The sequence below is a fragment of the Gadus morhua genome, chromosome 8 (genome assembly GCF_902167405.1).
Source record: "Gadus morhua chromosome 8, gadMor3.0, whole genome shotgun sequence".
NCBI classification, from domain to species: Eukaryota; Metazoa; Chordata; class Actinopteri; order Gadiformes; family Gadidae; genus Gadus; species Gadus morhua.
In genome coordinates, this window is record NC_044055.1 from 16,430,985 (window position 1) to 16,442,007 (window position 11,023).

General features: G+C 41.8%; 1 pseudogene; it reads left to right on the forward strand.

Annotated features, from left to right (window-relative positions):
• Positions 1-6,217: 6,217 nt before the first annotated feature.
• On the forward strand, positions 6,218-10,694 carry LOC115548665 (uncharacterized; annotated as a pseudogene).
• Positions 10,695-11,023: the final 329 nt, after the last annotated feature.

The following is an 11,023-nucleotide window of genomic DNA, read 5'->3' on the forward strand; positions in this document are numbered from 1 at the left end:
GTCTTCACATTATCTTTTTTTTTAATGTGTTCATTTTATTTGCGTTGAATGTATTTCTCATTGAAGGTGAAGGTGAGGTCACATGTCCACCACTGTATGTCAGTATTATCAAGTAGGTGTGTCACTATTTCCTCAACATGTTGAGTCATTGTATCTTTAAGAGATGGTACCATGAAGAGAATTAGTCTCATACTTGAGCTGAACAACAGATAGTTTCTCCTGTTGCTGTAGACCTGCTTTTGAGATGGAAAACCTGGCTGTGGATTATTATGGCTGCACTTCAATCTGGTAAGAGGAAAAGCACATGTTACAAACTGTATATATGACTGCATTATCAGACATTTTATCATAAAAATTAATTATTCAATGTTTTTAACATATTATTCTGTTGTGTTTTTTATGGTCCATGTTAATCTAACACATCCATTATGTGGAATCTTTCCAGGGCTGATAGCTTGGGACTCCATCTCTCCTGATAAACAGGAAGTCAGTGGAAAAATGGGAGGAACTGTAACACTCAGATGCTGCTATGATTCAAGTGATGAATATGTTATTCTTTACTGGGATTATAGTAACTGGTATAATTTACTAGAGGTCAGTATTATCAAGCAATGGTTTAACTATTTCCTCAACAGGTGTGTCACAAAGTTATGAATCCAAAGGGGACCAGGAAACCAAGTTATAAATGTAATAGCATGTGTTCACCTAAAGAGGGAGTCACTACAATGGAAAACACCCTACAAGTGGTGCTGGGGTTTGGTTCTCCTTTAAATACATTTAATCTCAACAATGCACATAGCAAGACCCCTATCCAGTGAGCTGATATCCTTTGGTGATGGCTCCATATACGCTAGCAAAGTAAAGGAAAATCTAAATGAGTTTACCTATAGCGAAACCCAGCTTTTGCTGTGATGCCCCCTATTGGTCATGAATGGTAACAGGTCTGCTGGGTATTGGAGAGCCTTGGAGAGATGAGATGATGGGAGGAGCCAGCCACAAAAGGACTGTTGAGTAAAATGTGTTTATGTTTCTCTCTCCCGTTCTAGTGGAACTCGCTCTGCTCTCTACTGCCTCGCCACATCATGCTCTTTGCACTCGTGATATGTTGCATTTTATGTGGTAAGATTTTTGTTAAAACAACAAATGACTCCTAATTAGTGCAATTAAATCATCTTTGTCTGAAACATGAATGTATTTTATATTTGATTCTCGTTGCAGTGACTGAATCCCATTTTTAATTTCAGGTCCAAGTGTTGAAGACAGTATCAGTCCACAGAAGGATGTCCAACGTGCTGTTGAGGGTGCTGCTGTGGTGCTCTCATGCAGCTACAACAGCTCTGTAGTCAGTAGTCTCTTATGGTACCGCCAGTACCCCGGCTCACCACCACGGTTCCTTATCATGGAATACTCTGGATACATAACTAATCCAATACCAGGAATGAACATAACACATATCAAACAACAGAGACTTGTGGAGCTACTGATCTCCTCTGCTGCGGTGACAGACTCTGCTCTGTACTACTGTGCTCTGCAGCCCACAGTGACAGGAAACACTGAACCGCTGTACAAAAACCTGCTGAGAACAGAACACGCGTCCATCTCCCTTAGACCAGAACACATATATTTCTAACTAAACACATGAACTCATCACAATATTTATTTCCTTTAATTATACATGTTTACTATTTTTTATTTAAAAATATGAAAATATTTTAGCAGTAAGTTCTCTTGTCATATTATTTTAAATAATTTTAAATTGTGTGGTATGTTTCTAGCTTTTATCAGCTTGGCTCATTAAATTAAAAAACATCAGTTTCTTCAGCTTTTACTCTTCCTAAATTGATTCTGAGGGAGCCACTATCCACCACTAGAGGTCAGTATAATCAAATAGGTGTTTAACTATTTCATCAACATGTTTGGTCATTGTGTCTTTAACAGCTGGAATCAAAGAGATAAGTCTCATACTTATATACTCTATATAGGGAGAGGAACATATAGCAGCGAACAGAATATTCCTGACCGTCGTTATACGTCCACGACATCCACAACATCAACTGAACTCACCATAACCCAGCTAACCCTGGCAGACACAGCTCTCTACTACTGTGCTCTGGAGACACAGTGATATAAAGTGTGGAGGAGCCTTTACATAAACCTGAAGGCAATGATCTCTCTATTCTTCAAAGAGGAGGGAAGTGGTAATCCCACCACACCTTTCTATCAGATGGCTTGTGGTTCTTAAAGGTCCCATGACATGAAAATCTCACTTTGTGAGGTTTTCTAACATAAATATGAGTTCCCCTAGCCTGCCTATGGTCCCCCAGTGGCTAAAACTTGCGTTTGGTGTAAAACGAGCACTAGCTGTTCTGCTCGCCTTTGAAAAAACGGAGGCTCAAGCGCGCTGATTTGGAATGTCTGTGCTCATGACGTCATGAGGAATCTCGGCTCCTCCCCTTACTCTGCCTGGCCCGCCCAGAGACGTTGGCCCGCCAATGAGACTCGACCGTGCGAGCGCCACATGTGTGTGTGTGAATACACACTGTAACGCAAGTGTTTCTTGTCGGTTCTTTGACGTGTCTTGTATTTCCACAACGAGACTGTCGTGGGGGTTATCTGAGCCATGTTTGAGAAGGAATTGGGGGAAAGGAACTTTGGTTTGACTCGCTGAAGTACATGAACTGCGACATGCCGCCGGTTGCCGCGAGGCACCATCGCCCGGCAGCGGGCAGCTGGCAGCAGGCAGCGCGCGGTTCAGTCGACTTCAGGTTGATGTGAAAGTGGAAGAACCAGAGACGTCGCAGAACCCGACAAAGTCGTTTGTGATTCATAATATCGTCTGGAGGCGCACACAATATATTATATGATATAGATATCTATGTATTATATGATATTATTTAGATATAGAGCTCCAGGACTGTAACGCAAGTGTTGTACACTTCCTTGTTATTTGGCGCATAACGCGTCGGACTCTCGTCTCTGGTATTTCTACAACGAGACTCGTATTGGGGGTTATCTCAGCCAAGGTTGAGAAGGAATTGGGGGGGAAAGAACTTTGGCTTCGACTCCCTCAAGTCAAGAACATGAACCACGACAAGGAGGAGAAAGGGATCTTTGCCGGGCACCTCCGCCTCCGGCGGTGGTCCCTCAGCGGGGCTCAAGCGGGAGACATTCGCCGCCAACAATCCCTTTCTCCTCCATGTCGTGGTTCATGTTCTTGAGGGAGTCAAAGCCAACGTTCCTTCCCCCCAATTCATTCTCAACTTTGGCTGAGATAACCCCCAATACGAGTCTCGTTGTAGAAATACCAGAGACGAGAGTCCGACGCGTTATGCGCCATCACACCAACAGCAGAACGGTTATCCAAATAACAAGGAAGTGTACAACACTTGCGTTACAGTCCTGGAGCTCTATATCTAAATAATATCATATAATACATAGATATCTATATCATATAACATTGTGTGCGCCTCCAGACGATATTATGTATCACAAACGACTTTGACGGGTTCTGCGACGTCTCTGGTTCTTCCACTTTCACATCAACCTGAAGTCGACTGAACTGCGCGCTGCCTGCTGCCGGCTGCCCGCTGCCGGGCGATGGTGCCTCGCGGCATGTCGCAGTTCATGTAGCCTACTTCAGCGAGTCAAACCAAAGTTCCTTTCCCCCAATTCCTTCTCAACCATGGCTCAGATAACCCCCACGACAGTCTCGTTGTGGAAATACAAGACACGTCAAAGAACCGACAAGAAACACTTGCGTTACAGTGTGTGTATTCACGTTGATGTGGACGTTGAAGAACCAGGAACGTCGGAATATCGGCTCACACAGCTTTTGGCCGTGATAATATGTATTATATGATATAGATATCTGTGTAGGCTATATGATAATATTTAGATATAGAGCTCCAGGACTCCCGTGTGTTCTAGAATATTTACAGAACACGGCTAAAGGCTGTGTGCGCCTCGCCATTGCGATACATCCACTGTAAACAGAGCGCATGGTACCGTCCCTGGCTGCAAGCTGCTCAGGGCCACACCCCCACCCTCCTCCTTGACACGCCCACCGAAACAGCGCATTTGGGGGAAGCTCAATGTGCGACTGGCTCGGAGTGGCTGTAACTCTGCACCACGGCTGAATTTCAGGAACGTCTTTGAATACTGTGTTAGTTGCCCACTAATACCTATATTAAAGAATACATAAAATAGCATGTCATGGGACCTTTAATGGTTCATGAGTGGTTTGTCAATGTCTTCAACTGTTGTTTAGGGGAGGGACGTCTGAAGAGGTGAATTCACCAGGAGTCTAGTGAAGAAACAGTATGTTACAACAGAGATACAGAGGTAGTTAGTTGAGTATCAGGGCTCCCATGTTGTTTGACATGATGGCAGTCCTCTTTCTACTTGTTTGCAGCTGTCTGACTCTGCACTGTACTACTGTGCTCTGAGGGCCACAGTGACAGGAAACACAGACTCCCTGTACAAACACCTGCTGAGCACAAAACACACTTCCCTCTTTCCCTAAATTCAGTACACAGACATTACTCACTAACCCTAACTCATCAGAACCTCTCTAGATTACTTGCCCATACTCTGAACATCTTAAAATTGTTCTGCAGGTCAGTAATATTAAGTAGGTGTTTAACTATTTCATCAATGTTTGGTGATTGTGTCTTAAACAGCTGTTACCATGAAGAGAATAAGTCCTTACTTGAGCTGAACACCATGCAGTTTCTCCTGTTGCTTTAAGCCTGCTGTTGGGAAAAGCTCATGTTACACACATATTACATTTTATCTATCACGTCCATTAGGTGGAATCTTTCCAGGGCCGATAGCTGGGGACTCCATCTCTCCTGATAAACAGGAAGTCAGTGGAAAAATGGGAGGAAGTGTAACACTCAGATGCTGCTACAAGTGATGAATATGTTATTCTTTACTGGGATTTTAGTAACTGGTATAATTTACTAGACATCAATATTTCCAAATGGTTTAACTATTTCCTCAACAGCTGTGTCACAACGTAATTAATCTAAAGGGGACCGGGAAACCAAGTTACAATGTAACAGCATGTGTTCACCAACAGACGGAGTCAACTACAATGGAAAACAATCTAGAAGTTTTGATGGGGTTTGGATTTCCTTTCAATAGATAAAACCCAACCATCAACATAGCAAGACACCCATCCAGTGAGCTGATATCCTTTGATTGTGGCACCATATCAGCTAAGAAAGTGAAGGAAAATCTAAATTTGTTCACCTATCTATCTAGTGAACTCAACCTTTGATGTGGCGCCTTCCACTGGTTGTGAATAGAAAGAGGCCTTCTGTGTATTGGAAAAACTCGGAGATGAGATGAGATGGGAGGAGCCGGTCTCAGTTGAGTAAAATGTAAATGTGATTAAGATTCACACTCCAGTTCTGCTTGACCTTGCTCTGCTCTCCACTGCGTCGCCACATCATGCTCTTTGCACTCATATGTTGCATTTTATGTGGTAAGATTTTTGACAAAACAATAAATTCTGTTAACACGGTGCAACTCCTAATTCGTCCAATAAAGTGATCTTTGTCTGAAACATGAATGTATTGTAGATTTGATTCTCGCTGCAGTGACTGAATCCCCTTTTTAATTTCAGGTCCAAGTGTTGAAGACAGTATCAGTCAACAGAAGGATGTCCAACGTGCTGTTGAGGGTGCTGCTGTGGTGCTCTCATGCAGCTACAACAGCTCTGTAGTCAGTAGTCTCTTATGGTACCGCCAGTACCCCGGCTCACCACCACAGTTCCTTATCAGGGAATACTCTGGATACATAACTAATCCAATACCAGGAATGAACATCACACATATCAAGAATCAGAGACTTGTGGAGCTACTGATCTCCTCTGTTGCAGTGACAGACTCTGCTCTGTACTACTGTGCTCTGAGGCCCACAGGAAACACAGACTCCCTGTACAAACACCTGCTGAGCACATTACACTCTTCCATGTCCCCTGAGACCCGATCAATGACATTTTAGACGAAACACATTAATTCATCAAAATATTTATTTCCTGATTAATTATACATCTTTACCATTTTTCAATTTTATTTTTTTTAAATATTTCACTTGCTATATTATTTTAAATGATTTGGTTTAAATAGTGTGATATATTAGTAGCTTTAATCCGTATGGCTCATTAAACTAAAAAACATTATGTTTCAACAGTTACTCTGTTAAAGTGAACATGAAGGTGAGTTCTCTTATCCACCCCTAGAGGTCAGTATTATCAAGTAGGTGTTTTACTATTTCAACTTGTTTGGTCATTGTATCTTAACAGCTCGTACCATGAAGAGAATAAGTCGCTTACTTGAGCTGAACACCATATAGTTTCTGTATACCTGCAGTTGAGATGGGAACCTGGCTGTGGATTATTATTGCTGCACTTCTATCTGGTAAGAGGAAAAGCTCATGTTACACACTGTATTTATGACTGAATTATCAGACACATTGTTATAATAATTAATTATTCAATGTTTTTAAGATCTTATTCTGTTGTGTTTTTTATGGTCCATGTTAATCTAACGAATCGTTTACGTTGACTTTTTCCAGGATTGATAGCTGGGGACTCCATCGCTCCTGCTAATCCAGAAGTCGGTGGGAAAGAGGGAGCATCTGTAACACTCAGATGCTCCTATGAAACAAGCGAGGACTATGTTTACCTTTACTGGTACAGACATCGTTCTAACCAGGCTCCTCTGTATATACTTCTGAAAGGAGCAAGATCATCGAGTGGCCAACAGAATATTCCTGACACTCGTTATGCGTCCACGACATCCAGAACATCAACTGAACTCACTATAACCCAGCTAACCCTATCAGACACAGCTCTCTACTACTGTGCTCTTTGGAGACATAGTGATATAAAGTGTGGAGAAGCCTTTACATAAACCTGAAGGCAATGATCTCCCTATTCTTCAAAGAGGAGGGAAGTGGTAATCCCACCACACCTTTCTATCAGACGGATGGTGGATCTTCATCGCTGATCAGAGACACTGTGGTTGCACCTGCTAATGATCCACTGTAGCATGACTCCCATGAGGAGGGATAAAATTAAATAACCATCAGCTGTATGACTGAACACAAACACACTATGTTAAGACAGTCAATGAGGGAGTAAACGTTAAATCGTAAAAATATATTATTAATATTTTTTGAGTTTGAGTTTGAGTTTGAGAATTTACCCAACCCTTTCCTTACCCTTCGGGTAAGGAATTACAGCAATAGAAAATGTCTAACTCATTAAACATATAACATTCATATTTTGAGTACACAATTATTTTTTTATCTAAACATTGTATACATGTACATGTAGATATGGTGACGCCACAGTGATTCTCCTTGACTCTTGAAAGCCAGAGCTTCTGTCGCTCCTCTTCCTGAGTCCTCGTAGTCTCCACAGAGCCAGTAAAGTAGAAGGTCTTCTCCTGTCTCATTCAGTCCTTGGTGCCACTCTAGCTGGAGGTGGAGCTTGACAGGCAGCACATCAGAAACAATCTGTCAACAACAGCTTTTAAACTCTTGATTGTTGCTGCATCACAACATCTGCTTGTTTCAGTATTAGCTATGCAGATCTTCATGTTAGTGGTTTTATTCACCGGGTTTACTGGTGAGTACTGCTTTAGAAGCACCGTCCTAATTCAGATATGGACCTCAATATATGTGTAGCACTTCATATGAATTAATTCATATAGCTTTTTCCAGGATCTGTAACACTTTAGTCACTGACCTTTCATTCTTAACATATGCAGGTTATCAGCAATCAATCCTCTCAATCCAGGACAGTCCAGTCCAGGCTCTACAAGGAGACGGCGTGACTCTCTCCTGCAACTACTCTTCAGCAACATCCTTCTTCTGGTATCGGCAGTACCCCAGCTCACCTTCCCAGTTCCTTATCAAAGAATACATGGAGCTATCTGGATTTACCTTGAAAAAGGACAGTGATAAAAAAATTATGTTCCATCTCGAGATCTCCGCTGCTGAAGTGACAGACTCTGCTCTGTACTACTGTGCTGTATAAATTAACAGGTAAGTTGTGGCCACCTGAATTTCTGTAATGCGAAGATTAAAAAGAGATTTGTATCTCCATGGCAACATGTTTACGGATGAACCTTCTGTTTTAAAGGTGTTTATAGTGAGGTTCTCACTCCTGTCAAAAAGGAAGAGAACGGTTTAGAAGGTACGACCGTTACTCTGTCTTACAGGCTCTCTAGAGATGCTACTCCTGGCGATGATTTATTCTGGTACCATCAGCATTCCGGAGAACCTCCAGAGTTCCTGCTGTACATCTCAGGGCTTGGTATCATCAGGACAACTGAGTCTCTTGGTTCAGACAAAAGGTTTTCGACTAAACTGACTGAAGAAAGACTGGAGTGGATCTGAAGATCTCCTCTGCTGCAGTGACAGACTCTGCTCTGTACTATTGTGCTCTGAGGCCCACAGTGACAGGAAACACAGACTCCCTGTAGAAACACCTGCCGAGCGTAAAACACACTTCCCTCTCCCCCTGAATCCAGTGCACAGACATTACTAACTAACCCTAACTCATCAGAACCTCATAATTTGCCCATACTCTGAACATCTTAAAATTGTTCTGCAGGTCAGTAATATCAAGTAGGTGTCGAAGTATTTCATCAATATGTTTGATGTTGGTGTCTTCAACAGCTGGTACCATCTAGAGAATAAGTCCTTACTTGAGCTGAACACCATACAGTTTCTCCTGTTGCTTTAAACTTGCTGTTGGGAGAAAAGCTCATGTTACACACATATGACATTTTATCTATCACGTCCATTATGTGGAATCTTTCCAGGGCTGATAGCTTGGGACTCCATCTCTCCTGATAAACAGGAAGTCAGTGGAAAAATGGGAGGAAGTGTAAAACTCCGATGCTGCTATGATACAGGTGATGAATATGTTATTCTTTACTGGGATTATTGTAACTGGTATAATTTACTAGAGGTCAGTATTATCAAGTAATGGTTTAACTATTTCCTCAACAGCCGTGTCACAACGTTATTAATCCAAAGGGGACCAGGTAACCAAGTTACAAATGTAATAGCATGTGTTCACCTAAAGAGGGAGTCACTACAATGGAAAACAACCTACAAGTGGTGCTGGGGTTTGGTTCTCCTTTAAATAAATTAAATCTCAACAATGCACATAGCAAGACCCCCATCCAGTGAGCTGACATCCTTTGGTGGTGGCTTCATAAACGCTAGCAAAGTAAAGGAAAATCAAAATGTGTTTACCCATAGCGAAACTCAGCTTTTGCTGTGATGCCCCCTATTGGTCATGAATGGTAACAGGTCTGCTGGGTATTGGAGAGCCTTGGAGAGATGAGATGATGGGAGGAGCCAGCCACAAAAGGACTGTTGAGTAAAATGTGTTTATGTTTCTCTCTCATGCTTTACTGGAACTCGCTCTGCTCTCCACTGCCTCACTCCATCATGCTCTTTGCACTCGTGATATGTTTCATTTTATGTGGTAAGATTTTTGTCAAAACAACAAATTACTCCTAATTAGTGCAATTAAATCATCTTTGTCTGAAACATGAATGTATTGTAGATTTGATTTTCGTTGCAGTGACTGAATCCCATTTTTAATTTCAGGTCCAAGTGTTGAAGACAGTATCAGTCAGCAGAAGGATGTCCAACGTGCTGTTGAGGGTGCTGCTGTGGTGCTCTCATGCAGCTACAACAGCTCTGTAGTCTGTAGTCTCTGGTACCGCCAGTACCCCGGCTCACCACCACAGTTCCTAATCATGGAATACTCTGGAATCATAACTAATCCAATACCAGGAATGAACATCACACATATCAAACAACAGAGACTTGTGGAGCTGCTGATCTCCTCTGCTGCAGTGACAGACTCTGCTCTGTACTACTGTGCTCTGAGGCCCACAGTGACAGGAAACACAGACTCCCTGTACAAAAACCTGCTGAACACAAACACGCGTCCATCTCCCTTAGACCAGAACACAGATATTTCTGACAGAACACATGAACTCATCACAATATTTATTTCCTTTAATCATGCATGTTTACCATTTCTTATTTAAAAATATGAAAATATTTTTACCGTAAGTACTATGTTCATATTATTTTTGAATAATTTGGTTTAAATTGTGGGGTATATTTGTAGCTTTTATCAGCATGGCTCATTAAATTCAGCTTTTATTCTCTCTAAATTGATTCTGAGGGAGCCACTGTCCACCACTAGAGGTCAGTATTATCAAGTAGGTGTCTAACTATTTCATCAACATGTTTGGTCATTGTGTTAACAGCTGGAATCACTAAGAGATAAGTCTCATCCTTGAGTTGAACACCAGATAGTTTCTCCCGTTGCTGTACTCCTGCTGTTGAGATGGAAACCTGGCTGTGGATTATTATGGCTGCACTTCTATCTGGTGAGATGAAAACCTCATGTTCCACACTACAAATATGACTGAATCATCAATAATTGTATTATTATTGGTCAATGGATGTTATAGACATTATATTCATTTGTATTCTTTCCGGTTCATGTTAATCTATCACGTCAATTTTGTGGACTCATTCTAGTTCTCACTCTCTCGCTGGGTAACTCTGTAAAGACTCTTGTCCTTAAAGCCTGTGCAATGCCTTTCATCATTGATCTTGATTGATTAATTCATTGATCTACATCTTCTGTTTTTCCCCAGAGTGTAAAGGAGAAGACAGAGTGACCCAGCCCAGAGAGGATGTCATTTCTACTGAAGGACTCACAGTTAGTCTCCGCTGTACATTTAAGACAATGAGCACTAATGCGTATGTGTTCTGGTACAAACAACAAGTCAATGACCTCCCCAGGTTCATGCTACAACGCTTTACAATTGGAGAAGGAAATAATGCTGCAGAGTTCCACAAAGACCGATTTGAGGCCCAAATCCAAAACACATCAGTTCCTCTGAGGATCCACAACCTGCAGCTGTCTGACTCTGCTCTGTACTACTGTTTTGATTGTTTTTTTGTTTTG